Source organism: Thunnus maccoyii, unplaced genomic scaffold, assembly GCF_910596095.1.
Source record: "Thunnus maccoyii unplaced genomic scaffold, fThuMac1.1, whole genome shotgun sequence".
Lineage (NCBI taxonomy): Eukaryota > Metazoa > Chordata > Actinopteri > Scombriformes > Scombridae > Thunnus > Thunnus maccoyii.
In genome coordinates this window covers 553,809-578,316 of record NW_024757900.1, presented here as the reverse complement: position 1 = coordinate 578,316, position 24,508 = coordinate 553,809, and positions in this window count along the sequence as shown.

The window sequence follows — 24,508 nt, the reverse complement described above, 5'->3', positions numbered from 1 at the left end:
ACCATGATCTGTCACAGTCAGTGGACATGTCTTGGCCTTTAAAACTTTGATGATTATGCTCTGTGGCCCCCAAAAGGCTGAAGGCTATTGAACTTATATGGCATATGCACCCAATGAGCAACTTTCACTGGAATGGTCCGGGGTCTGTCTCAGAAGACTGATTCCATTTCTCTTAAAACACCCACAATGGGAAATTAACAGCCACTGAAACAAGTGCAAAAAGTCAATACTCATGAGTTGTTTATCTGCAAAGAGATGTATAGTGAAATTCATATTCAATTCATTCATAATAGACAGTATTTAAACTTTTGAACAACTGTTGCAGTGACCAGTGACCAGTCATTGGATGTAATATATATTGAAAGTAAAGCCACAGATAAATCACAGATAAATTGATATCAGCGTTTCTAATGGTCGATAAGTACCTAGAAATAAAAATAATGGAAAGCCAAAGAGGTGCTTGAGCTATTTTACACTACTGCATAGTTTGTCCATCAGAGAGCACTACGTTTGTTATTACGTTTGTTTGTTAAACTGTCAGTAAAACAGTTCTAGAGAGTAAATGAACAGCAGCCCTATCATTTTCTCTCTTATCAGTATGATGCTGACAGACACTATAAAACACATGCTTACAGTTTATCCATTGGTAAGTTAGTAAATTAGTTCCCTAGTTACCCACATAGCTAGCTAATGTCATGGCAGTAGAGTGAAGATAACTAATGAGTTGTGGATGGTAGTGCCAACATCTGCTTTCAGGCTCTGTCTCACGCTCTCATGCTGCCTAAGCAACTTTTTTTTTTTAACCTTTATTTAACCAGGAAAGTCCCATTGAGGTTAAGAATCTGTTTTTTAAGAGAGACACGGCCAAGACAGGAAGCAGCACAAATAAAAACACATAGTTACAGACAGAAAACACAAAATTTTGAAAATAAAATAAAAACAGTAATAAGGAAAGTCACATAAAAAATAAAAAAAAATCTTGGAATCAGTTGCATCACCAGGTAAATTAAAAACATTTACATCCTATGGAATCTAACTCTTAGTTTTTCATTTTGCATGTAAATGCTTTTAGTGAGATTAATTTGTTGAGTTTTAAGTAATTCTGCAATATATTCCATGCTGAGGGTGCAGAATACACAAATGCCCTTTTTCTAATTTCCATACGGGCATTTGGGACAGAAAGCATAAAGAAGTCCTGAGAACGCAAAGAGTACTGTCCGGCACTTTTCTGTGTGATAAAAACACATAGGTAATATGGGAGCAGACCAAGAGTTGCGTTATATATAAAGGTGTACCAATGTAAAAGACTACAGGTGGCCAGAGCAGGCCATCCTACCTGAGAGTATTGTTCACAGTGGTGAGTCAGAGCTATACCATTGGTTATGAACCTCGAAGAAGCATGGTAAGCTGTGTCAACCATATGAAGACACTGAGCAGAGGTATGCATATACAAAAGATCACCATTGTGCAAAAAAAGTGGACAGCAACAAGTTGCTCTTTTACATTAAAAGAAAAACACAACTTATTTTGAAAATAAAAACCTTATTTTAGCCTCAGCTTTTTCACTGCATGCTGCATATGTGGCTTAAAAGTGATGGAGTCATCAGTCAAAATACCCAGGTGTTTATAAGAGTTAACAACTCTATTTCACTTCCCTCTAGAGTGACCACTGAAGGGATACTGTATGGCCTATTCCTAGAGTTGGTAAGAAACATTGTAAGATAAGTTTGGTCTTATCTACGTTAAGAACAAGTTTCAGCTGAAGAAGGGTATTCTGGACAACAATAAAAGCATTTTGCAAGTATTCAATGGCCTGCACAAGAGATGTCGCACAGCAGTATATAGCAGTGTCATTAGCATAAAAATGAAAATTAGCATCTGACACATTTTGACTGAGATTAATTATATAAATAGTGAATAAAAGTGGACCTAATACGTATCATATAAAATGAACTGAGACCTATTACTAAGGTAGTTTGAGAACCAAGTGACTGCTTGTTCCGAGAGTCCTGAGTGAAGAAGTCAATGTTTTAAAATATCATAAAAATTAAAATAGGCCAAACAAGAGGAGGCCATTCCTTGATGACAAAATATAGCTATAGATTTTACAGAGACATCAATACTGATGTTCTGTTCCCCACAGCTGTACAGGATTTAGAATTGGGTGCTTTGAGTTTACTAAACAGCCATCATACAACAGCAGGATCGATATGTGCATCTCCAATTAGAGTGTGCACGTGGGGTCGTTAACTTAATAATTATTCAAATATATCAGCACAACAACAGGATCAGTGAGGATATAATGGTAGCCTAGTTGATGTTCTGTGTTTTTCTGTAAATTAGATCAGTAATGCCGTTAAATGCCATTTTGCTTAACTGACATAATGGTAAATATACCCACGACTATAATTTTAGTATGTGTTAGTATAGTAACAGTGGATGCATCGGAAACATGCCTGATTTTCAGTGGGTAGTAGGGTGGCGGTTGGTCAGACACAGTGACGTCTAAGACAGATCTTTCTCTCAGCCATGCTGGAGACACAGGAGCTGCTCTCCTGCGTCTCTGGGGAAGCTTCTAGTGTGTCTCTGAACGTGGTTGGCGGCACGTTGGGTAACTAGATCACTACACACCCAGTGCTAAAAAGCTAACAGTCTGGACTCAGAAAGCATCTGTGGTCAAGACTTTCTCTCTTCCCTTTCTCTCACTTCCTTATCTCTTGTTCCTCCAATAGTAGGGCATTATGACTGCTGCCATTCACCACACATCAGGGACAGAAAAGCAGAGGGAAGGGAAGCGCACAAATGGACAGACAAATATCTGTTCTTATCTGTATGTGAACTTGAAGTTCCTCTTCATCCACACCTTCAGGTGTAAATGGCCCTAGCACATTTCCATTTTCCATGTGAAAATGTAATATGATTATGCACTTCTTTAGTGGGTTTAACAATTTAGGTTTATGTTCATAATGGGGATTTAGTGGATTCACCCTATCAACTTATTATTTTCACCATGTTGACAGACAAGAGTATCCATTATACTCAATATTAGGAAACCAATTACATTCACATACAAAATACTGTATGTATAAAATAAAAGTACTGCCACCCACATTTCATTTTTTAAAATCACCATGACAAGAAATTGTTTCTATTGAACATATCTCTTGATATTATTTGTACATACAAACAATAAAGGCAAGAAAACTGCTAGCAAGTAAAAATGGATGTAACAATGCAGGTTTTGAAAATGTTCAAAAATCAACTTTGCAAATGTTTTGTGAGGAAAGCAATGCATTAAATGCTTTTGTTAGACCTCAAGGATACACACAATGCATTTTGGTGAGCAACACTGAATGTAAATGTAACTTTTTCTTGTTTACAAGAAAACTCCACAGCACACCTTTACTGAAAATGTCCTCTGACATATAGGACCAAGAACCTAGTGACAACCCATCACGCTTGTTGAAACGTAAGTACAAAATTGTTTTTGACTCTACTCTTAACTTCAAACTACATGGTTGTCATGGTGAATGGCTTCCTGATTCTCTACAGTAAAACAAGCTACCAAGACATGAAAAAGAAAAACAATGAATGAAACACCTCACGTGGGGAATAAAATACTTTGTTGTGTGGCAGTATAGAGTGGTGGTTACATGAGAAAATAACCGCCCAGTCAAAGCTGAGCATATAAATTAGGTCAATTAAAACAGGCAAGAGGCTACCTGTGATTTATAAATGACAGCCACATAATCCAGACCTTACAGGAAATCCTCCTCCTACAACTCCAAGGGAAGCTGCCTCTTCTTTTACATTATTTCACTGTCTAACTACAGCTTGTCAGTCATTTTTTCATCCACCTACTGTAAACCTTTAATAATGCAGGAATGAATTTGTCAAGCCCTAATTTTCTGAAGAAATACCCATAGAATTCCTAGTAATGTGTCATGGTAGCATACTCTTAGTTTTCAAGGTTATTTTGAAAACAAGACCTCCAGAAATAAGCAAAAAATCAGTGAATGAATGTAGAGGATTATTGTTCAATATTTTATTTTCTTATTTTCCTTTAACATCTATACACTGGTATATTAATTTGTAAGGAATAGTAAAGTTGCAGAGAAGTTGGTGTAATCACCTCATGCTCATTGTAGAGGATGTTTATTGTCTACCAACATACTGTATTTATACAGTGATAAGCCATATTATTGGAAGAAGAGCTATATTTACTGCACAGCTCTGTATAAAGCATCCCTGTGGATTATAAAACATTAACTCCACCATGCATATCCCAAAGCATAAGATCATGCTAATGGCACTGGCAGATCAGGGTTACACACCACCCACCTGCACTTAAGAGGATAAATCATCCATCACTTCCCTTTTAAAATGGACAGAAAATGTATTGTTCCATACGCTCTGCCTCACAGCCCCAACAACTGAAGAGGACAGTATCAGCGTGAGTCCCGGGCCAGACTCAAAACATTGTATTGATGTTCTCCCCCCTTCACCCTCTAAGTGAGTATAAGGTATCCGCAAGCTCCAAGGTTGGCGCCAGCCTCTGTCTTTTCTGGACCGCAAACCAGAATTAATTGCAAATCAATCGAACAAAGTACAACTGATCAGTAAACCAATTAGTAATTTTAGCTCTTTGTCCAGCTTTAGCTTTCCCCAGGCTTCCACTGCCTTATGTTTTGCTTATATTTTGTTTCTTTCATTCATACTTCTGGTTTCTTATGCAAATAATAACTTTTATTTAAGTAGGATACATATAACCCTCAAACACTGGCACAGACAAACAAGTCAACATTATTTGGAAAAGCTTTTCATCTAGTCTTAAGCATACACAGTGTGTGAACTATTTCTTACCTGATAAAGTGGCATAGTTTGTTTATCTTCAGTTTCAGCTCTGCCACCTTTCCATTTCATTCATTTCCATGACTCCCACAAAGTACTGAGATAGAGAGCTATGATCAGTGGGCAGAAGTCTTGCAGTGGAGATGTCTCTGTTAGATGTGTATGACTGAAAAGTAGCAGATTACTGGACATCTTTAACATGCTTCATGTTGTCTTTAGTCTTAACAACCTCTACCAGCATCACAAACTTATAGGAAAAAACTCAAGCAGCCCATGCTGTCCAATTGCAGTTCTTCCAGTCCCCATGTGGCATCTCGAGGTGTGTAACGTTCCTCAAATTAACACATGAAACTAACATAAATGTCATAATTCCATCATGTTTTCTACATGATTTTTGATTGTTTGAGCTTTGAGTGCAGCTCTTTGAATGACATCATCTTATTGTGCCTTTCTCCTCTGCTATGGTTTAATGGCCCCAGACAGGAAAATTAGCTCCACCATTTGCTTATCTCGATGATACATCTCCTTATACTCACATAATGGCAGTGGATGCAAACGTGCATTAGGTCAAATTTTCTTTTTCTGATTTACTAGAAATTCTGTTAAAATATGTGCTACATTTGGATGGAAACCTGGCTTCTGTAGCCTCCATAGCTAGAGCAGTTTTTGAGGAGGTGCACATCAGCAATGGTGAAGCCCCTTTACATACAACTAGTCCAGTCCAGTCACCAGAATAAAATGTTGGCATTGTACCTTTCTGCAAGGCACAGATACGTTTAATCTCTATGTTTCAGTATGTTTCAGTATGTTTCATATGTAGCATATCAACATTTCTACAATATGTATCATAGGGAAAGTGACATGGTTCAGATGACATCTATACAAGCTCGCTTCCATGTTAGGAGGAGGCAGGTTGGATGGTTGGCTGGAAATTGAGTTGCATGGCAGAAAGTTGCAAAAGCATCAAAGCAGCAGAGACCACTGTTCGAGACCACTGCTCGCTTCAAATGCAATCAACACTGAAATGTAGAGATTGAACCATAGAGATTCAACGGATCAGTAGTTTGCAGAAACATACAATGCCTATGACAATGACTATAAATCTATTCTTAAAGCCTCAGTAAGCTTCAAAAAGTGCTTGTTGGATCAGCAAACAATGTCCAAAACTCCTTACTGTATTTTCAGCAGCACAGATGCTACTGACTGATCATAGAAATATTATAGGAATATTATAGGAATAATAGAGGCAGTAGTGTCTCTATGATCCTCTTGCTTTTCCGTGGCTACTTGTTGCTACTTATCACTTTGATTATGAAGGTGATACTACTCTATAGAGTATATGAGATAGGATAGAGTATATAGGGTGGCTATGGCTTAGGAGGTAGAACGGGTCATCCACTAATCGAAAGATCAGTGGTTCGATTCCTGGCTCCTCCGGTCTGCATGTCAAAGTGTTCTTGGGCAAGATACTGAACTCCAAATTGCTCCTGATGGCTGTGCCATCAGTGTGTGAATGTGTGTAAATGATTAGATTCCCTCTGATGGGCAGGTTGGGACCTTGCATGGTAGCCCCTGTACCCATTCAGCGTATGAATGTGTGTGAATGGGTGAATGTGACTTGTAGTTGTTAAAAGCGATTTGTGGTCAGAGGATTAGAAAGGCGCTATGCAAGTATAGTCCATTTGCCATTTACAATAGTATAGATCCAAGACAAAACTGGCAGAGGGGTGGGACTGAGAGAAAAATGCGCAATTAAAAATCTGTCTGCTACTTCAGCACCACAGACATCGCCATGGATTTATCAATACACAGCACAGTTATGCTACTGATATTTCAGAGCCATGGCCATAGATTCTAACTTAAACAAACCTCAGTCAGATAAGGAATCAATGAGTCAGGCAGACTGGACTAGCATATTCAACTAAACAACCCCTCTGCCCTGCACACTCTCTACTACTACGGGATGGAGAGGGCAAATGGCAGGTTATAACAAGGGGGATTCATTTCAGTCATTTTACTAACAAGGGGATGCATCGTCCCTCATCCTCCCTCAAATTGCCTACTGATCATGGATGGTTCCTTTATCCAGAATTGCCAAAAAAAAACATGATTTCTCAGAATTGAAGGAGAAATAATTAAAATGGATGGCCACAACATTAACCCATCGGATTGTTGAGTTATCATGGACACTTTTTTGTTTTTGTGTTAAAAAATGTTGAGGATATCATTAAAATTGACAATGAAGAAAATACTTCTGGCAACAGGTCCTCCAGTCTGCCCACTGGACTGATGCAGACCATACAGTCTATGATGCAGACAGATGAAATTAAAATAAAGAAATGAAAACAAGGATACATTCTCATGATTAAATGTTGAGTAATGTAGTGATTATTATTTTTTAAAAAAAAGAACAAAGCTACAAGCAGTGATGATCGGGACATCACACCTTCTTGCATGTTGGGTTGTGCCGCAGTCGAAGGGCTTTATCGTAAGTATGTAGATGTGTTCAGGCCTGATTTCTTAATGGACATCGCAGAAAGGAAATAAACATCACTTCCTGTGTCCACTATGTGGCGCTAGAGAACACACACTAATTATAATTGTTGTGTATATCATATGTACACCACACCATGTAAATTCCACGTAAATTGGATGATGTTTGTCACACGAGACTGACTTCCTGTTGTCTGTAAGTGGTACTATGACTCAATATTGACATGGAGATGTGAACAGGCCAGGACTCCACTTTGGTGACACAGACCAAATTTGAAGTTGGCTGAGTTAAATCTCTAGGATGAGTTCGTCAAAATACAATTCCTGTTAATTGCGAAAACTGCACTAAGATTGCAAAGTAAACTGAAAATGGCTGACTTCCTGTTGACTTAGGGTATGGCTCCAAGAGGCTTTTTTGTGCATCTCGACACGATACATGTGTGATACATGTGCATCTACGTCAAATTTAAAAGTGGGGGCTTTGACTTTGAAAATCTCTAGGGGGCGCCCTCGAGTCATTTTGCCACACCCAAGTCCGACAACGACATCAGACAACTAAATACAGCCTGTCTAACATGTGCGCCAAATTTAATTTTCCCTTGCCCCTCAAAAACTTCTTCCTGTTTCATGGCAAATAATAAGTCGCCATGACAACAGCTTTTGATGAAAACTCAAAAGATTCATGATTCAGCATCAACAATGTCTTACAACCTAGGTGACCAAATTTTAGGTTGCTCTGGTTAACCTGCTAGGAGTAGTTAGTAAAAGTATAGGGCCTATAACTTCCTGTTGCCAGTAGGTGGCGCTATGAGTGTGATTCAATATTGTCTGGTACGTATCTTATGATCAGGATTTTTATCAAACGTGAAATTTAGGAAAGATCTAACTATGTGGAGTTGAGTTACAACAGTGTGTTTTGCAATGGTAAAACATTGGAATTTGCTGCATCGCCATGGCAATGACGTTCAACGAAAACTCACAAGCTTCACAGTATGGCATCATCAAGGTGTTAAGGCTTTTCCTGCTGCCAGCTAGGCAGAGGTAGTAAATGTACAGCACCTGTAACTTCCTGTTGCCAGTAGGTGGTGCTATGATAATGACTCATTATTGACACATAGATGTGTTCAGGTCAGGACTTTTATCAAGCATGAGAAATTTGGGGGAGATTGGACGATGTACATTAAAGGTATAACAACTTCCTGTTTCATCTTGAAACATCAAAGTTTGCCATGTCACCACAGCAACAGGGTTCAACGAAAACTCAAGATTTTGATAACTTTTAATCGCAAAGGTCTTTAGATGACTTGTTAAAATACAACCCCTGGAAATGGCAAAAACTGTGCCAAAATTGCATAGTAAATTCAAAATGGCTGACCCATTCAAAATGGCCATACCCTAAGTCCTGTTGGACTTAGGGTATGGCTTCAAGAGGCTTTTTTGTGTGTCTGGAGATGATACATAGGCATAGCAAGTTCCGTTCATCTACGTCACATGTAAGAGTGGGTTGTTTAATTTGAAATTTTGTAGGAGGTGCCCTTGAGCCATTTCATCATGGCAACACCTTTGGACAAAAAGTCACCAACTTCAGAATATACAGTCTCCAAGGTCTTGAGGCTATTCTGAGTAAATCTGAGGTGGATCCAATCACCATGCTACCGTCAGAGTGTAAAACATGTAACTTCTTGTTGCCAGTAGGTGGAGCTATGACTCAGATCCAGTATTGACACATGGATCTGTACAGGGCGGGACTGCAAAATCGGCATCAAAATGGCAAATTTGATCCAAAATGGCTGACTGCCTGTGGGACTTAGGGTATGTCTCCAAGAGACTTTTTGGTGCGTCTGGTCATGATACATGTGCATACCGAATTTCGTTCTCCTATGACAATCTGTATCGAGAGGCTCAATTTTCTTAATTTTCTAGGGGGCACTATTGAGCCATTTTGCCACACCCATGTTTGAGACCTATAAAATATCAAATTTTTCGCCACTTTTGATGTATGTGCAAAGTTTAACAACTTTTTGTGCATGTTCAGGCCCTCAAAAATGCGTTTGTTTCGGAACAATAATAATAATAATAATAGAGAAAAATTCCTTCAATTACAAGAGGGCCTTCGCACCGTTCGGTGCTTGGGCCCTGATAATAATTAAAGCTGCAAGCAGCGATGATCGGTTGCGCCAGTCAGCGCAGCACAACAGAGATTTCGATTTAAAGTGTGTCTTTTAACTGATGAGGTGCTTGTCTTGACTCAAATAGCAGCGGGTTGTATACATCATGGCTGTGACTAATGGTCAAAGTCTAAGCTGTAGAATGATGGATAGACAAATTTCATTTTGGAAACGAAAATCAACGTGGCATGGTTTGAGTCAGTGTAGCCAAAAGTGCCAATGGAAAAACCCTATATTTTGATGTATATCAAATGTACACCACACACTTTAAATTTCATGTAAATCAAAGGAACTTTGTCACATAAGGCTTGCTTCCTGTTGCCAGCAGACAGTGCTACACAAATGCGTCATTCATTCAGCAATACATTTAGTGAAGGTCACCTGACATGCATATGCAGTGTGATGAATATCTGATGTTGCACAAAGGATTTAAATACCACTTCCTGTGTCCACTATGTGGTGCTAGAGAGCACCTACTAATTATATGTCAATTTGCCATTTATCTTGTGTAGACCACACCTTGTAAAATCCATGTAGATCAGATGTACGTTGTCACATAGATCTGACTTCCTGTTGCCAGTAGGTGGCGCTATTACTATGACTCAATATTGACATGTAGATGTGTTCAGCTCTGGACTCCAATCAAGCTTGTGAAATTTGGGGCAGAATGGACAAAGTTCAGTGGAGTTACAACAATTTCCTGTTCCATGGTGAGACATGGAAATTGACCGGCACGCCACATCAAGGGCATTTGACGAAAACTCATGATTTTGATAACTTTTCACCCTTAAGGTCTTAAGATGAGGCCAACCAAGTTTGAAGTAGGTTGGTTCTAATCTCTAGGAGGAGTTTGTTAAATTACAACGCCTGCAAATGGCCAAAAAATGCAAAAATTTACCAGTTTTTCCAAGAAGACAGACTTCCTGTAGGACTTACAATATGGCTCCATGAGGCTTTTTTGTGCATCTGGACATGATACATATGCTGTGTGAATTTCATTTTTCTACATTAATCTGGAAGGCAGGACTTCAATTTTGAAATTTTCAAGGGGGTTCTGTTGAGCCATTTTGCCTGGCCCATGCCAATGACCTATACAGGATTTTAACAGGTGTCACTCCAGACATGTGTGTCAAGTTTTGTAGCTGTAGAGTTGTCCCTTGCCCCTGAAAACAGCATCGTATTTCATGGCGAATAACGTGTCGCCATGGCAACGACATTTGATTATGAGTCATGAGCTGCCGAATGTAGCATCACCAAGGTCTTACATCTTAGTTGAGTCAATTTCAGGTGCATCGGCCAAATTTACTAGGAGTAATTAGACAAAGTATGACACATGTTACTTCATGTCGACAGTAGGTGGCACTATGACTGTCACTAATATGGGCCTGTACATGTCTTCAGACCGGGACTCTTTACAAGCATATGAAATTTGGAAAAGATCAGAAAATGTGGCATCAAGTTATAAGGCTTTGAAATTTCATGGCGAGACATCGAAATTTGCTGCGTTGTCATGGCAAAACCTTAAAACAAAGTCACCAACCTCAGAATATACAATCTCCAAGGTCTTGAGGCTATTCTGAGTAAATTTGAGGTGGATCCAAGCACCATGTTACCCACAGGGCGTCAAAATTTAATTCACAACACAATTCAAACAACTTCCTGCTGCCAGTAGGTGGCGCTATGACTCAGATCTAGTATTGACACATGGATCAGGGCCAGACTCTTTTCAAGCATGACAGGTTTGGGTCTCTTAGGATCATATATACCGTAGTTATGGCCATTTCAATTTTCATGGTGAAGGATTGAAGTTCACTGCCCAGCCACACCCCCTTGGCAATGTGGCAACTTTGATCCAAAATGGCTGACTTCCTGTTGGACTTAGGGTATGGCTCCAGGAGACTTTTTGGTGCACTGGTCATGATATCAAGATGATATCGAGGAGCTCCATTTCCTTAATTTTCTAGGGGGCGCTGTCGAGCCATTTTGCCCTGCCTTTTTGCAAAATCTGTAAAATTATGCGATTTTGGCCGGAACTGACGTGCCCACCAATTTTTGTGACTTTTTGTGTATGTGCATCCGAGATATAGGTGATCAAAGACTTGTAATAATAATAATATTAATAATAATATTAATATTATTATTAACAATAATAATAATAATAATAATAATAATCATAATCATTCCTTTGGTTCCAAGAGGGCTTCGCGCTGGTCAGTGCGACCAAGTGTTCAGAATAGAGAGCTAAGTATTTTCCAGGCTAAATCATATCTATGCAAATGAATCCCAATCCTATTTACACATTCCACTAAATGCACACAATACTATCTGACTAGCCTAATATGCTCTCTTCTTATCATACCTAAAGGAATACTTGCATCCCCCCACAACACATACATACATTCCTTAACTCAGGACCATTCTCACCTGTCCCTGAGCAATGCAACAGCCATCCCCAAAAACGTTCCAGAACATTCAGAACCTGTTTCTTACTAATGCAACAGACAGCTATTTCAGCAAACAAACAAAGCCCAGAAAAAGCCTAGAATTAGTTAGATGTATTTTTTAACTGATGAGATACAGATAGTTAAAAATACTGCAACCAGAAACAATTTATTCATTTTTTGTCTAAACTCAGAATTTTAACAGAGGAAACACATTTATAACTTAGTTATAGTGAATCATCAAAGAAATTCTATTTCTATAAGTAATTTTTCATTTGTGAACATGTGAGAAGTGCAATGTCCGCATGTAATGGGTAAGGTGCACATGCTATTTTGACCACCAACCTCACCCAGCATTGTAGAACTGCAACATAGACAAAACAAGCTCAAAGTCAAATTTCATGAATGTATTTCACAGTAATTAAGTATTTACATGTTCTAGACATTGTAATAATCATAAAAAATATTTAAAGCATTTTACTAACTCCTCTCTTGACAAATCTAGTTATTCTGTCCCCTGCGTGCGTGGCTCTACACGAAGTGACAGATAGCTAAACAGGTGTACTAGGCACTGAAAGGTTTAAATGATGACTCAGATGTGGAAGTAAAGTTGAGGTCTATTTACTTGTATATCTTCGTCAACATGCTTGCTTACAATGCTTTTCCAGAAACTCTGTGCAACTGAAAATAAATACACAAGAAAATGTTCTTAATGTAAGGAAAAAGAGTGCAGAAATATAAATACTTGCTTAGTACTACACAATTAAACCAATGTTTGCACTATATGTGGGGATTTAGGTAATTATCTATAAATCTCCCCAAATATTAAATAAAACAACAAAATATTCATCAATCCTTATCTATAAAGATAAAACATGTAATATAAACTTACAAACAAAGCTTCTCCAAGGTTCAACACAGGTGGATGCAAAGGATTAAACAGAGAGACTTCTGGAGCACCTTGCTGTGCAAAATTTTAATCAAAGTGGCTGGTCTCAGACTACGACCTTACCCATGTGATCGCAAATAACCAATAGAGAACAAGTACAATGAGCTGACAGTAATCTCCAAAACAACCACGAGGAGATGCTAAAATGCGCTTTAACTACATGTAACAAAATACTCCCCGCCTGGTATTGAACACAATACCACTATCAATTTTTTGGAAAAGTCCCACAGACTGAAGAAAATAAGGCAAGGAGCTGTCCATGGTAAAGGCTTAGAGAGACATAAGTACCACTACTTCAGTCACTGGCCTGAGTAAGGTTTTAACAGTTCCCCCTTTGGTGACCTTGAGCTCAAGCTTCCTGACTTTCCCATCGCTGCCAGGGTGAGCCTTGGTGACAAGAGCCATGGGCCACTGATTTCTTTTCACCTGAGCATCTTTTAGCAGCACCAAGTCTCCTTCCTTGACATTGGGCTGACTATCTTGCCACTTGCTTCGGCTTTGAAGAGTAGAGAGATATTCTCCCCTCCATCTCTCCCAAAAGCCATTTGCCAAGTGCTGAACTCGTTTCCACTGCTGGCGATACATATCTGCATTCTCAAAGGATCCCGGAGGGGGAAGAGGGGTGCAGACCTTCTGTGTCAGGATCATTGCTGGAGTCAGAAGAAAGGGTGAGTCTGCATCAGTCGAGATGGGTGTGAGAGGTCTTGCATTTATTATTGCGGTAACCTCGGCCATAAGGGTTGAAAGTACTTCATGAGTGAGGTGCGAGGGGCTGATCTGAGAAAGCATAGAGTCAAGGATCCGTCTCGAAACCCCGATCATTCTTTCCCACACTCCCCCCATGTGGGAAGAGTGGGGTTGGTTAAACAGCCATGTACATCCTTCCTCACTGAGATACTTTGAGACGTTAGTTTCATCTTGAAGGAGGATTTGCAGCTCTTTGCAGGCTCCCTTAAAGTTTGTGCCGCAGTCAGAACAGATCATTTTCGCAGGACCACGCACAGCAAAGAAGCGCCGTAGAGCATTGATAAAGCTTGATGTGTCCATTGACTCTAAGTGCTCAATATGCACAGCACGTACACTTAGGCATGTGAAGAGTACTGCCCACCTTTTACTGTTTGCTGCACCTCCTCGGGTACGACGAGTGGAGATGTTCCAGGGGCCGAACACATCCAGACCTACGTTTGTAAAAGGGGGTTCAGTGCTAAGACGATCAGATGGAAGATCTGCCATCTTCTGTTCTGCTGTCCTACCACGAAGACTGTTAAATGTAACACACTTATGCAGAATGCTGGAAATGCATTTCTTTGCCCCCACGATCCAGATGCCATCTGTACGGATAGCTCCCTCAGTGAAGAGTCTCCCTGATGTTTAACTCTCTCATGATAGTGATTTATGAGTAGAGTAGCAATATGACTGCGGCCGGGAATGATGAGAGGATGTTTCTCTTCCATCTCAAATGGAGCATGTTGGAGTCGACCACCTATTCTCAGAAGTCGATTGCCATCAAGGATAGGGTTGAGCTTCTTCAGGGGACTGTTCTTAGGAATGACGTTTCCTTTCTCCAGACCAGACACCTCAGCTTGGTATGCTTCCTTTTGTACACATCCAATGATGATAGTTTTTGCTTGTGACAGTGTATCAGTTGTGTGAGACTTCGAACAGTGATGCCAACCACAGCAATCTTGTTTGTTGCTACCCTTTTCAGACCTAAAGGACTGAGCGATGTGGATGAGGGAAGCCATAGCTCTGACAAGGGGTTGCCACGTGGAAAACCTGTCAAAGCGATGTGAACCAATGCCTCTGAGGGAGTCTGTGGCTGTAGTGGTGTGGCAGCGAACCTCCATGTCAGACTCTGGATCAATGAGGTCATAGAATGTTTCTTCAGTTGTGTCTGTCTCCACAGAATGTGACAGGAAATCTGGACCGGTAAGCCAGTTGGTGTCCAAGAGTCGAGCTACAGGCACTGACCTGGTGGCAACATCTGCAGGGTTCTGACTGGTGTGGACATAACATCACTGTTCAGGATGCGTGAATTTCCTTATTCGTTCCACCCTGTTGCTGACATACACATAAAACCTCCTAGTTTCATTATAGATGTACCCCAGCACCGCCTTGCTGTCAGTATAGAACTTCAGACTGTTGGGGTTGATGTCCAGCTCACTCACAACAAGCTCAGCAATCTCCACTGCCAGGATGGCAGCACCCAACTCAAGCCTGGGAACAGTATGGACCAAAATGGGGGCTAACTGGCTTTCCCCATGATGAAGCCAACATGGCATTTTCCTTCAACATCCATCACCTTTAGACATGCCACGGCTGCAACAGCCTTTACGGAAGCATCTGACAAGATGTGGATTTCTGTGTGCCGAGCAGTAGAGAGGGAGGCTGTGGTGTAGGCTCGGGGGGGTTCAAACTGCTCTCGCAGTGAATCTCTCCAAGCAATCCATTCTGCCTCCTTATCCACTGGGAGGGGAGCATCCCAATCACTGGTGTCACTGGTGAGCTGTCGTAATAAGATCTTCCCTTGGATGGTAATAGGAGCCACAAGACCAACGGTTTCTCACTATTGGCAACACGGAATGTGAAAGTGTCGTTTACAAGGTTCCAGCTTAATCCAAGACTGCGCTGTAGAGGAGGTAAGTCGATGTCTAGGTCAAGGTCTTTCAAGTCCTTTGCATGGTCTGTTGATGGGAATGCCTGCATGACGACTGGGCAGTTGGATGCTACTTTATGGAGTCTTAAGTTAGAGATGGCAAGCATACCTTGGGCTGCTTTCAGTAGAGTGATGGCTGCAGTTGCAGATGGCAGTGACTTGAGTCCATCATGGACGTAGAAATCCCTGTGTATGAACTGCTTCGCATCTCCACCAAACTCATCCTCTCCATGTAGAGCTGCTCGCCATAGCCCATAGGTAGCAACTGCTGGAGAGGGGCGATTGCCAAATACATGGACTTTCATTCTATATTCCACAACTTCCTTAGTGGTGTCATTGTCTTTGAACCACAGGAATCTGAGGAAGTTCCTGTGGTCCTCCCTGACAACGAAGCTGTGGAACATTTGTTCAATATCTGCTGTGATGGCTACCTGCTCACGCCTGAACCGCATTAGTACACTCAGCAAGCTGTTGTTCAAGTCTGGTCCTGTCAGCAGCACATCGTTCAGTGAGAAGCCAAGGTGTGAAGCGCTGGAGTCAAAAACGACTCAGATTTGACCAGGTTTGCGTGGGTGGTACACGCCAAAACTGGGAAGGTACCAGCATTCTTCTCCATCCTGTAGCGGTGGAGCCAATTCAGCATGATCCTGGTCAAAGATTTTCTGCATGAAGGCCAAAAAATGGCTTTTCATCTCAGGCTTCCTTTCAAGCGTACGGCAGAGGCTGGTGAAGCGGGTCAAAGCTTGTTCTCTGTTGTTGGGGAGGCGTGGCCTTGGTGTGTGAAAAGGAAGGGGGGCCACCCAACTGTTAGCATCATCTATGAACATCTCCTTGTCCATCAGCTGAATGAACTGTCTGTCCTCAATGGACAGGGCGACCTTGTTGTCCTCCTCTGTTTTTTCGAAGATCCTGCTTCCCAGTGAACAATCACCAGTATTCTGAACCAAGCTGTCAGAGAAATGAGATTGCTGTAGGCTTTGAGAGCGGAAAGGCTTTGTAGCGGTCCTTACTATAAGCTTCTCTTTCAAAACGAGGTGGTTGGGACATGGGCTGAAGTAAGAGTGGCGGCCATTCTCCAAAACATTAGTCCGGTATGTGCTGACTCCTTTAGGCTTGTGAGCTGCACCCAGGCAGACCTCTCCAACTATAACCCAGCCAAGGTCAAGTCTTTGAGCATAAGGGGCGTTGTTTGGCCCGTTATGCTGGTCTCTCACTTTGTGAACTCTTAAGACATCTCGGCCAAGGAGAAGGAGAATCTGTGCTTCAGGGTCAAGTTCAGGAATGAGGTGAGCAATGGGCTTTCGGTGAGAGTGGTGTTTGGCAGCCTCAGGAGTATGTATTTCCGATCTATCATCCGGCATATGGTTGCACTCTATGAGCGTGGGAAGAAGCATGCTAAGATGTCCATCTAAGGGCTGAGCAATGAAGCCGGCTCCTCTTCTTCCAGACATCTCTGTGACTCCAGCACATGTGCGCAGAGTGTAGGGAGAATCTGCACCCTCGAGGTTGAACAGGTCAAAAAACTCTGACTGAGCGAGAGACCTATTACTCTGGTCATCAAGTACAGCATAGACTCTCATTGATCTATCTGGTTGTCCTTTAGGATGAACCTTTATGAGGCATTTTATTAGAGCAGGAGCAGGAGCTGTTGGCTTCACCACACACTTCTGTGCACTTGGAGATTATGTCAGGAGAAGCCTCCTCCTTTTCCTCCCCGCCGTGCTCTAGGTCAAGATCTTTGGCGGTCCATGGAGCTGGTCCTGGATGAAGAGCTGTGACATGTCTATTACTGTCACATTCTTTGCACTGAATAGTGATTTTGCAGTCTCTAGCCATATGATCAGTTGAGGAGCAGCATCTAAAACAAATCCCACTGTCCTTGAGAAATGCCTTGCGTTCCTCCAATGTCTTTGCCCGGAAGCCTCTGCATCGCTTGAGGGGATGGGGCTTTTTGTGAATTGGGCACTGCCTTTCGACGTCCAACTTACTGCTGGCAGTCTCTATTGACTTGGTGGCAGGTGTTGGTGTGATATCTGTTTTGTGAGATGTGATTTGTCCTTTAGAGTGTGTTTACCTTTTCGCTGGGTTGTCTGCCTTTACTACTGCCATGCCAGATGAGCTGAGGGTGAAACTTGGATCATTACGAGTGTAAGCCTCGAAAGTGTAAGCCAGAAACTGGACTTGGTTATGCAGCTTGTACAAACTGCCTTGTGTCATCCATCTCTCTTGAAGCCCATATGGCAGTTTCTCCACTATTGGGTTAACACCCCGAGATGTATCCAAGTAGGTAAGCCCAGGCAAATAACCCTCTCGTTTTGCAGACGCCAACTCCCTTAACAGATCACCAAGCTCTCTCAATTTGAGGGGATCTTTGTTGCTAATCTTGGGGAATCGCTCAAGTTTATCCAAAAGAGCCTTCTCGATTGTTTCAGGTGATCCATAACACTCCTCGAGACGCATCCATGCCATCCTGAGCCCAGGAGCAAGGTCGCTAACATGAACAGCTCTGATTCTCCTAACCTGCTCTGATGACTGAGGGCCTAACCACCTAATTAGAAGGTCAAGCTCTTCATTGTAGGTGAATTTCAGTCCTTGTATGACATTCATGAAGGTCGATTTCCAACTCCAATAATTTTCGGGATGGTCATCAAACTTGATCATCCCAGAGGTCACAAGCTCACGACGAGCCATGTAAGTAGCAAAGTCACTTATGCCTGCGTGGTCAGGGGCAGATGACTGTGTTGCATGCATCCTAACAGGGGGTGTGTGGGGCTGAGGTCCCTTCATGGATGAGAAACTGTGTGGATGGATTCCAGGATAATATTCAGCAGCTGGCTGGGTCATACTATGCATTCTGGAGTAGCTAGCATTGTGCTTAACATAAGCTGGAGTAGTATTTTGTCTAACCTCAGCTGTGTGAATGGGATATTGTTCGCTGTCTTGGTGTGGCAGAACGTGAAGGACATCATGTGGCCGACTGGGTACAGTGTGAGACTCAAGATGGGGTAATGACAGCTGACTAGAGTGCATTTTAGAATGACGTTCAACATAATCACTCGTTCTTTTCTCTCTGGAGTCAATGGATGTCCATTGCCCTAGAGTCTGCTTTAGATTCCAGCTCTGCTGCAGCTGATTCCAGGACCTCTGCCTCAGCTAAGGCAGCTGCAACCTCTTTCTCTTGCTTCAATGTGGTCAGAGCAGCCTCCATGCGTGCCTCCTCTACTCTCAACTGGGCTTTTTCAACCATGAGCTCGGTTTCTCTTTTAACAAAGGTGGAGCGAGCATGCACTGCCTCAGCTCTGGCACGTGCTTTAGCTGCTGCTAGGCTTGCTGAGGATTTGCTAGAGCTGTTAGAAGACTCAGCAACAGATCTGGTCACATATGACTTTACAGATGCATTTTGTGATTGAGCTTCCTGTTGATCTTCTGTGTTTGCCGCATTGTCTATCTTGTGTATGCCGTAGACCTCTTATTTGGTATGAAGGTGGCAATTAAGATGAAGCAGGGCAGTTAATGAAAAGAAGCTATCTTTGTTTGCATGAATTGCTGTGTTGACCCTGCCGTGATGCTGTTTTTTCACTATTCTGTCCCCTGCGTGCGTGGCTCTACACGAAGTGACAGATAGCTAAACAGGTGTACTAGGCACTGAAAGGTTTAAATGATGACTCAGATGTGGAAGTAAAGTTGAGGTCTGTTTACTTGTATATCTTCGTCAACATGCTTGCTTACAATGCTTTTCCAGAAACTCTGTGAAACTGAAAATAAATACACAAGAAAATGTTCTTAATGTAAGTAAAAAGAGTGTAGAAATATAAATACTTGCTTAGTACTACACAATTAAACCAATGTTTGCACTATATGTGGGGATTTAGGTAATTATCTATAAATCTCCCCAAATATTAAATAAAACAACAAAATATGCATCAATCCTTATCTATAAAACATGTAATATAAACTTACAAACAAAGCTTCTCCAAGGTTCAACACAGGTGGATGCAAAGGATTAAACAGAGAGACTTCTGGAGCACCTTGCTGTGCAAAATTTTAATCAAAATGGCCGGTCTCAGACTACGACCTTACCCATGTGATCACAAATAACCAATAGAGAACAAGTACAATGAGCTGACAATAATCTCCAAAGCAACCACTAGGAGATGCTAAAATGCACTTTAACTACATGTAACAACATTCTAGTCCAATAAAACAAGGAGATGAGCTTGACGGAAAGTTTGTAGGTAGTGTGAGTTCATGGCTAGATGGCCAGACCTATAAACACATTTACTATCCAATAGCGTTGCAAGGATAAACAATAGGACCCGCTGACTATGTAAATGTGGTCTTAAAAAAATTACAGATTTTTTTAGGATAGCTAAAAGTGATTGTTGTAACTTTGCAACTGTGGGCTTTACAGGGTTATCAAGCATAGGGCCAGATTGGACAAAGTCTAGTGGAGTTACAACTTCCTGTTTCATGGTGAGACATGCAAGTTGACTGGCACACCATGTCAAGGGCATTCCACGAAAACTCATAATTTTGATAACTTTTCATCGCAGAGCTCTTAAGATGTCACCAAGTTAGAAGTTGGTCGGTTCAAATCTCTAGGAGGAGTTCATTAAAATACAACGCCTGCAAATGGCAAAAACAGAGCAAAAATTGCAAAGTTAATTTAAAATGGCTCACTTCCTGTTGGACTTAGGGTATGGCTCCAAGAGGCTTCTTTTTGCATTTGGACAAGATACATGCACCTGCCAAATTTCATTCACCTATGTCAAATTTAAAGGCAGGGCCTTTGACTTTGAAATTTTTTACGGGGCACCCTCGAGCCATTTTGCCACACCCATGCCCAAGACCCATATCAGCTACCAAGTTACACCACTTTTGATGCATGTGCAAAGTTTTGTGAGTTTTCAAGCACCCCTAACACCTCAAAAATGCTAAAAGTAATTAGGGGGCACTATAGCACCAATGTGCCACACTCAAGCCCAGTTGTGATACTAATTGCAATACTTACTAATTCAAAAGGTACAGACTTTCAGAGTTTTTGCACATCCTAAAGGACTCAGAAGTATTCATAAAATGAAAAGTGACGCACAAAACCAAAATGGCGGACTTCCTGTTGGGCAAAAATATTAGAAAGAATGTATTATGTCGATAATGATGAGGGCAATGAACCCACCAAATTTCATACACATCAAGGAAACTATGTTCCAAGACTGCAATTTTTGCCAGTTCTGACATGTGCCAATTTTCGTGAGTTTTTGAGCATCCTAAGCCCCTCAAAAATGCAATGGCATACTAGAGCAATAACAACAACAATAATAATAATAACAACAATAATAATAATAATAATAATAATAATCCCTTCAAAAACAATAGGTTCCTTGCACTTTCAATGCCAGGGTCCGTTGGGCCCCTGGCACTTTTGTGCTTGGGCCCTAATTAAAGCTGCAAATGTGGAACACTTGAGCTACACTTGTTTGAGCTAGCTTTGTATCCTCAACTGGGACGAGTTGCCACTAGCTTTCCATTTATGATGAATGATTATCATCAAATTACACCTGTTAAAACGTTGAAGGGAGTCAGATGTAATGTCCTCCACTGATATATGTATGTGTAGGATTTAATGTTAGTGTTTTGTAGTTTAATTTTCTTTTTTTTAATTAATTTTCTCCTAATGATTAATAATGTTTATTTTCAGTTTCAGTTTATAATGGTTAATAGAATGTAGACGGTTAGAGCTAGAGCCCAAACAGCTGATTAGCAATGCTGTAGTTTACCGTTGCCAAGGCAACCAGGCAGCTCACATGTTGAAATACTTTGTAAAGAAAGAGGATGAATGAGAAATTATATTGTTAATGTAAATGTTGTGTGACTGAAGTTATAAGGGAATACGATAATTGTTTTATACTGGAAATGAGAAGCATTGTAGATAATAGACTAATATAGAATAAGCACTGTCAATACTCTTATATAGAACTGATCATTTTTAATAGCTTATTGTTATATATATGATAGCATATTGTATGTTTTTGTGATTCTGTTAGCCTGTTGATTTTAAATGGAAATATCTAGTGAATGCATGATTACTGTATTTTGAAATATTGAAATTTTGATATATTACTGTGATTTTGATATTATGTTGTTAGATATTGAGTCTTTACTACCTGAAGTCACTGCCATCCTATACTAGTTGGACCACTCACTCATCATCTTGTCTCTCATCATCATCTCATCATTCATCTCACTTATCATTTTAGGAGTACATAAAATGTGCTATGCCTGCTGGGGGGCGGGGGGGTGAGGTTCTCCAGCAAAACAAAGAGACGGCTCATAAAAACCATAGAAAGTGAACTGGAGTAGAAAGAGAGTAGAAAAGGAAGGTGATGAAGAATGTGTGTATGTGTACCAAAACGGCCTACTCACATACATGAAAGAGATGGGAGAAGTTAGAGGAGGGCCAAACAACACTGCATCTGATCAGAGCCACCTTTTCAGCCCCAAGCACCCTATGCCCCATCAACATATGAGCATCACCCGATTGACCGATTTTCATTCTTCAGCCACCATCCAACTGAGAATGTAAGAAACAGCACCTCTCATCACACACATGTGCCTGAAGTCATGCTGTGGAGGGAAAATAAGATCGTGGGACAGATAGGGGAAGGAGGACAAAAAGACAAGCTGTCCTACACCAGTCTAGTCCACCAGATCAAAGGAGGCCTCCAGAAAGGACATTCAGAGGCAGAAGTGATAAAGGCAGTAATATGAGCACACAGCCCAGGTGTCCACCTTAGAGACATGCTTGAAATCAAGAGCACTTTAATTCTCTCCACCCTTAAAACCATTCTGAAGGGGCACTACAAGGCAGAGAGCACCTCTGACATCTACCACAAGCTGATCAACGTGCCATCAAGCTGAAAGAGAGGCCACTGTGGAAATCAAAAGATGGAGAGGCAGATGACTACTATGACCCAGAAGTAGTGCAGCGAAAGTTTCTCCAGGTGATGGAGACAGGTCTTCTGAGTGACTCAATAAAATTCCAGGCGAGACCCTTCCTGAGTGATGTCACAGTGAGAAATGAGACACTAATTGATAAGGTGAGTGAGTCTGACAGTCTAAAGGAAGAGAAGCAAAAAAAAGCTGAGGGAATCTACCACTGGTAGGGAAGCCAAGCAGAAGTTCAAGGCAGAAGTTCCCAGTACAGCTCCATTAGCAGTGAAAAGCCCCACCCCAGTGACAGCAAAGGAGCCACAGCCTCAACCAAAGAAAGCTCAAGCCCAGGACTCTGCCACCCATCTAATGTTGGTGCAGCTCAAGGCTGATGTTCATGAGATGAGGTAAGTGTTTCTGGCAGCTATGGAAGCCACCACCTAGCACTCAAAGAGATCATCCACCTACCAGCTAACCACCTACCAGCCAGCAGCATGTCAGCAGGCACATAGAGGTTGATCACTGTGATCACTGTTTCCACTGTGGGGAGTCTGGCCATATCTCCCGTGGGTGTAGGAGGCCAAGGCAAATGGGAAACGAGAATGGGCTGCTCAGAGGGGACCACCAGTAGCTCCAGACAGTAGACAGAGTCATAAATCCATATGAGAGAAAGCCTTAGCTCACCAGCATTTGCCCCTCCTCATCTGCACTGAAACCCCTGCATGTCAACTACATCAAGCCACACCGGAAGACAAATTAGTGAGCCTCACTTGGAAACAATGTCTGATGAACTGCAGGATAGATGGTATCGCAGTGGAAGCTCTGTGGGACAGTGGAGCACAAGCCAATGTCATGAATGAGGCTTGGAGGGCTGAACATCTCCCTAACACCATCCTCAGGCCCATTAAAGAACTCCTGGGACCAGAGCCATTGATCGGGTTAGCAGCTAATCAGACTGAAATTCCTTTCAGTGGCTGGGTCAAAGTGGAGTTTAAGCTGTGCAATAAGGAGGGAGAAACAAAGGCTTTTGCTGTCCCCATCCATGTGTCGGATGACTCCAGTGTGGCAGAGAGACCTATAATAGGGTACAGTGTTATCAAGGAGATGGTTAAAGCTCAGAGCCCTAGTTCCAGAGTAGACCCTATAAGTATCTAGACTGTCAGTGCTACCTTCTCCATCAGACCCAGGATAGCCAAGATGGTGGTGAAACTCATGCAGACCCCAGGCCTATGTGAAAGTGTTGGAGTGGTGATAACAGGCCGTAGAAGAGTCCAATTGTCTGCCAATGAGGTGACAACCATCTCTGTGCCAGCCCATCTGGTAGACATATTCAAGGGTCAGAAAGTTCTCCTCACCCAGTGACCTGCACCCACTACTGGAAGGCCTGGAAGTCACAGAGGGCCTGGTAAAGACCAACATTGGGAGAAAAAGGGCTTCTATCAACATCCCCATTACCAACACCACTAACCATCCCATTTCACTGGACCAGCGCACCGTCTTTGCCAACTTGAGACAGTAAAAGCTGTGTATGTTGCCACACTCTCTCTTGACTAGCCTGAAGCCTCAGTCTCAACTTCCACTCATCATGCCACCTGTTCTGCAGTCAGTATGAACCCTGTGAGTACAGGAATGCAGAGAGAGGGGGAAAGCATCAGCCCTGGCAAAACACACAGACCAAAGTGGCACCCTTATGTTGATCTGGAATACTTGTTTGAGCACCAGAAAGGACTCTCCATAAGGACTCTCCATAACCTGTTGTTCCCCTTCTCCTTTTCACAAAGTTAGATTGAAAAAAATTATCAATAAATGAAGAGTGCAAAGCCAACCAATCAGTTAAACAAACTCCAAGCATGCCTTAAGGACATAAAGACCTGGATGACCTGCAATTTTCTATTACCAAACTGAGATAAAACTGAAGTTATTGTGCTTGGCCCTAAACACCTTAGAAACACATTATCTAATGATATAGCTACTCTGGATGGCATTACCCTGGCCTCCAGCACCACCGTAAGGAATCTGG